Source organism: Triticum urartu, chromosome 4A, assembly GCF_056163025.1.
Source record: "Triticum urartu cultivar PI428250 chromosome 4A, HENAU_Tu73, whole genome shotgun sequence".
Taxonomy (NCBI): domain Eukaryota; kingdom Viridiplantae; phylum Streptophyta; class Magnoliopsida; order Poales; family Poaceae; genus Triticum; species Triticum urartu.
Genome location: NC_141876.1, coordinates 256,192,938 through 256,199,233, shown reverse-complemented (window position 1 = coordinate 256,199,233; position 6,296 = coordinate 256,192,938).

The following is a 6,296-nucleotide window of genomic DNA, read 5'->3' as shown; positions in this document are numbered from 1 at the left end:
TAGAAATCGAAATGGCCTCACATGCCCTATCAACTACCTCACTCTGTCTATGTGGTGGTCCCTCACTCACTCCCTCACGGTAGGTGCACTCAATTTCACATATGGTGGAGTCACTCAAATCACTCAAGTGGTGGTGGTGATGGCTCACCTCACATGGGAATTTGGGGCAGCTCATCATATATGGGGCTAGTGGTGAAGTCACTCTCACTCTCAATACGGTGGAAAAAATCACTCAAGTCATCATACATCACCGTGGTCGAAGGGAAAATCCCATGCTCAACCATCTCATAGTCGTCGTCGCGGATGAAGGCCGAAGATGGAACATCATCACTCTCGTCACGGATGAAGGCCGAAGATGGCACATCATCACTCTCATCCTTGCTCATCACCGTGTCGCTCGCCTCCAAATCTTGATCCTTGAGTTGCTCTGTAGTCATACTCGTTACCGCACCATCTTGAAAAAGAGTCGTAGTAGACTTGGCATCATCAATGTCACAAAGAGGGATGGCGATGAAGTCATACTTGGGAACGTCATCTTGGATCTCGTCATGCTTGGACATATCGGTGGTACTAGCCTCATGCTCACCGTCTTGGACTATGGTCATCATGAAGTGTGACTGGGGTCGAGTAGACTTTGCCTTCTTGAGTTCTTGCTCCGCCTTGAGAGCACCAATGTAATTGTCGTCGAGGGACTTGTAGTTCTCGAGGAAGATAGTCTTGGAGATGTCATTGTTCAATCCCATCATGAACTAGAACTTCATCCAAATGGGGTCGTCCACACCGGCTCGTCGTAAGGCTTTCTTCAGGTCCTTGAAGTACTCGTCGAGGGACTTGGATCCTTGTATGGTGTTCTCCAATTGGCGTTGAAGATGTTCTTTGTAGGTGGAAAGCACAAATTCTCTCCTCATCGCTTTCTTCATCATGGGCCAAGTCATGGTGAAGCTTGTCGAAGGTCTATGAAGCCACCATATCGATGCGTAATGGTGGAAGGTACTTGTGACGCACTTCACTTGATCTTCAGAGGGGACTTGGTGTAGCTTCAGGTAGTCGTCCATCTTGCGCTCCCACTCGAGGTACTCTTCGGGTTCATGAGTCCCAAAGAATGGAATCTCATCATTGTCAGTGAAGTCGAAGTAGCTCGTGGAAGTAGTGGACTTGAGCTCGTGGAGTAACCGAAGATGCCGTACATCCAAAGGTGAAGATGCCTTGAATTCAGTTGGCGAAGAAGCCAATGTTGTTGAACAAGTCGTAGTCTTGGGGCTGATGATGTTGTACTGTATGGCCCGTGCACATGGGGTTGCAGGAGGCTGTGTGCACGGGGTCTCGTGTGCAGGGGGTCGGAGGCCCGTGTGCACGGGGGTGGCAGAGAAGCCAACTCTCATCCAGAAGGTCGCTCTTCATGGTCTTGAGCTTCGTGGTCTTGTTGGTGTCGATGCCGGGGTGTACTTGCCGGAGATGGTAGTGTGGAAGTCTTTGCACTTGAGCATCTACTCAAAGATGAGGAAGACCGCTTGTGCTTGTTGATGAGGACCTTGAGCTCCTCCATGTGCTTTTCCATCTTGGCGTCGATGAAGTTCTTCATGGCATCGAACTCGTCATCGTGGTTGTAGACCGGAGATGATGTGCTTTGCCTATCCATCACAAGACTCAAGCAAAGGTGAGTAGGAAATGAGATAAACAATACCAAGCTACCTTTTCCCAAAGTTCAGGATGTATCTAGTGTCACTCAATGTCAAATGAAAGAATAGTGGAATTGGTACCGGACTTGTTCACTCACACCTGCAAAGTAAAGCTGATCGAGTGGCTTGGTTAGGACAAGTGGCACAAATTCATGCAAATTGAAGTCCAAGATATTGTAAATGTTGAAACAAATCCAACAGACTCAAACTGCAAAGCAAGCGATCACAAATATAGAGGATGACAATAAAGAAACACACATGATGGGATAATGGGGCTTGTGCAACTATAGGGATGAGCAATACAAAATTGCCTAACAAAGACTAAGCTCGTGTTGCTCAAAACACTAGGAGAGCACTAGCTTGATTGCACACTTGGGCACGATTCACCACTTGGCACCAACCTATATGTATGCAAGATGAATTTTTCCTATTCCATGTATCCTCATGCACAAGTATCTCTTTTCATGCTCAACACTCTTTTGCTTATAAGCTTTTAGTCTTTCATTTCTTGCTTAAAAGATTTTTCCTTTTTTGCTATTCTTTTCCTTTCCACTATGATTATTGAGCCTCAACCACAAACATGATATAAGTATCACAAGATATGCATGGGAGCAAGAAATTGCACTATATGATATATCCAATGATGCAACCATATGATATCGTATCACTAAGGTGCACAAGTTTTCGCGAATCCCAGCAATACTCGGATAGATAGTCTCAATAGGTATGAAGGTATTCACAAAGATGGTGGGGATATCAAGATGTAATGGCAAGGAAGGAAAAGTCTATGATGGAATGTATACCTTCATCACACTTAACCTTTCACGAAGTCGGGGGTAACTAGCATTGCTTCCGGTTGAAGATGGTCACAAAGGATGGATGGTCGTCGTCGATGCGGAAGCTCATGGTAGATGTAGTTGATGGAACGATACAAGTCATCGGTGGTTGATGAAGATGTAACCATCCCTAACTAGCCAAAACACCTTATGAGACTCAAATCACAACTCAACCAACCACAGATACAATACAAACCAAAATGGGTTAGTTTGCAGAAGTTTTATGCGGTGGTGCGGAAGTTATGGTGGAAGGTCTATGCAAAAGATGCAAAATTGGACAAAATTTTATGGAGTCAAATGGTGGTAAAACCAAGATGAGCATCTCGGGCATGTCGCTAGCTTTTCAATGAGCCAAAGAACACCAAAATCGGAGTTCGGGAGTGGAAGTTATGGGCAAAAACGTAAAGCGTGCGCGGCTGTTTCTGGGAGGGCCATGCGCATGGGGTCTTAGGCCCGTGGACACGGGGTCTGGTATGCACGGTACAAGGCCGTGGACACGGGGTCACCTGGGACGTATCGGGGGCCCCTGCGCACGGGGTCTGGGTCCTGTGGGCACGGGGTAGGCGGAAATTTTGCGATTTTGAGCTCAAATTCAAAGGGGTGAGAAAAATTGGGGTATGGGGACGCAATGGAAGGTAGATCTACTTGATAAACACCAGATCCATGGATTGAAATCAACAAAAACTCACAAGGAACAACAAATCACGAAAAATTGGTATGGCTATTTTTGTGGGGATTTTCGAAATTGGGCAATAACAAACAGAATTAGGCTAGAAAACAAAGAGGGGGGCTCCAATTTCGTGAGAAACCATGGCTCATGATACTTAGATGTTGTAGGGTGGAATCCTAAGATGGATCTTTCACAAATTGGAGGGGAAATCCCCAAGAACAAGATGAACACAAAGGGAAAATCACAAGAGTAGCACTCAAGAACAAGTCCAAATCACACATCCACTAGACTCAAATCCACACAAGATCCACAAAGGAACATGAACAACTAGAGGAACATGGATGCATGGTGAAGTTCATCCCAAATCCCAAAGGGAGATGAGGTATTGATGAATCCCTAAGGATCTTCTCCAATGGAGGCCTTGAACTCCAATGGAGCCTTCTCTTTCAAGAGGAATCCCACAAGGGGAGATACATGAGCTAAGCTCTAATGTCTAGATCTATTCTTAGCTAAGTCTAAATGGAGGAGATGGAGGAGTATATATAGGTCCAAGTCATGAAGGGGTAAGGACGGACGAGATGGGGATTATATGGGAAAAGCCCGCACCAACATTCAGGGGGGCCGTGTGCACGGGGTAAGTGGGGCCCATGCACACGGGGAATCCAGAGACCTAACGCATGAGCCCGAGTGCACGGGGTCCGTGAGGCCTGTGAACACGGGGTTCCCATGGGCATGGTACATGCCCGTGCGCACAGGTCTTCAGGACCACCAGCCTGGGAGGCACGTGGACATGGGGTCGGAGGGGCCCGTGCGCACGGGGTCGCCTGGGAGCTGTTACCTTCTTCTTGGCGCTTCCTTCTTCGCTTCCAGGATTCCCTCTTGGATGGTGTAGATGTTCTCTTCTTCTTGGACTCCTCCTTAATGAATGTGTAGCTCCGCTCACACCTATGTATGCACATGAGAGAGGGGTCAAGTAATATACCATCCTCGAAAGGTACAAGTGGACGCATGTAAAGGAGATGATTCACCTTTGTATGCATGAAGTAGATGTCGCACGTGTCACTTGCCAAACGGACTCTTGACATGGTGATGTACATATGATGCTCCATATCACGTAGTAATCTTTTAGGCTTTTTCTTTATATTCAGAATTGAATTCTACTCATCATGCTCATACACATACCTTTGCTCTTCGTGCTAGGCATGTAGGAATTGTTCCCTCGTTATTTGTTTCATATTAGATGACTCAATACTCTGAAATCTTAGACCTTTGTATTTCAAACTTATTATTTCCAGTGCATAGTATCTAACAGTGGGTTAATATGGAATACTCACAAGTATAAACCATTTTTTAACAACACAAAAATGAGCATAATTTGCTTGTGCTCCCTATGTAAAGAAATATAAGAGCGTTTAGATCACTTATATTTCTTTACAGAGGAGTAAAATGGTTTGATCATATTATCTTAATCTTTCTTGAATATCTATTCAGATTTTTAGCCACCATCACTTCAAGAGCTTGTTCTATTCCTTTGTATGCAAATGTCAAAGAAAAAATATCCTTGTTGTGATGTGTGGATTATGATTATCCTTAAATAGCGGGAACCACTATTTTTCTGTTAGTGTAAGCGTTTCATGTAAGCTTACTCCTTATTAACACTGTAAATCTAGGAATGCAGTGAGATGTGATGGTTTTTTCCTTGTGAGCCGAGTGCTATAGTTGAATAGTTGTTCAACACAATTATGTCTGAAGTTCAAAGCTATCATAAAAGTATTTGCTCTGGTGTTCTAATGTTTTTCAGTGGTGTGATGTATTCGACCATTAGCGACACTACTGACCATAAGCCATAGTACCAATGATGTTATTTCTTGAAGGAAATTTGAAATTTGTGTCCATTGTGACTAACAAGTAAACTGCTCAGGATGCTCTTATTTGTATATTTTCAAACTATTTCCTGATTGATGTATTAGAAGAGTGTGGTTAGTCTAGATTTAATCGGTATACTTTAGTTTGGTTCAGTTCAGGGCATATAGTAAGTTTGATTTAGAAGAAAATACCAAAATTATCTTCTACAAAGAACACATCAGGCATGTTTTTTCAATCTCCCTGTACTTCCATGGTTCTGAATTTTCTATTATACTATACGGCAAGTTAGTTTGTTATTCAAGCAAAATCCATTTATTATACAAAGTGTGCATGGAGTGCTCGATTACTAGGATTGTAGCCCCCTAGGTAGTCCCAAATCCATTTATTTTGTAGAACATTGGCTATTTTATCAGTCTAAAATTATGGTAGCTCACTAGGATTGTATACTAACATTGGCTTATTTAGTGACTTCGTAATTTGCAGCTAATGGCAATTACATATTAGTTAGGGAGTTGTGAGTTCTAAATATGGATGGAAAGGTTTATTGAAGAGCATACACTAGTGAAAAAACGGCTAGCCACAACTTTCATTGGTGGCACGCCAATTTTTCATCAACGTCGGTACTATTTTTTTTTCAAATAGTGCTGGCGTCGGCCAAACAGGCACGTCAGCTATAATTTGGTAGTACTAGCGTGGTTATTTCTACTAACATCACTACTATGTGGGCCTAGTTGTCGTGACCAGTTGCAAGATACTGCTGGCTTGTGATTTATAAAAACGTCATAGATATGTAACCTAGTTTTGTCGTGCCACCGTTTGGAACGTCAGCACTAAGTTTTGCCTATAGATAGAAGTGTTGGAAGCCCTTGTTTTCTCAAATACATTCACTTCCATTCTCCACAAAATTCTACTCCCTCTTAGTTAGTTGCTTTGATGACAATGGACCCAGTGGAGCATGTTGAATCGACACGAGCCCTGCATGCGAGCCCACATTGGCGGGGTGTGTCGAAGGTTTGGGACTCCGCTGCCTTGGCTGAGCTCTCTTTTAGCCCCGTTGGCTACGGCAGGAGCTCGTCACGGCTAGCCTGCCCTATCCGGTGAATCATCCTGCTGCAGCGCGACATCCGTTTGGTCTGGCAGTTATGCCACCAACGCCGAAGCTGTCGGGAATCGAGCGAGGGCACCTGTGCTGCATTGCGGCTATCGATGCCCTGCCGATAAGCATGTGTCTCACATGGAATGTAA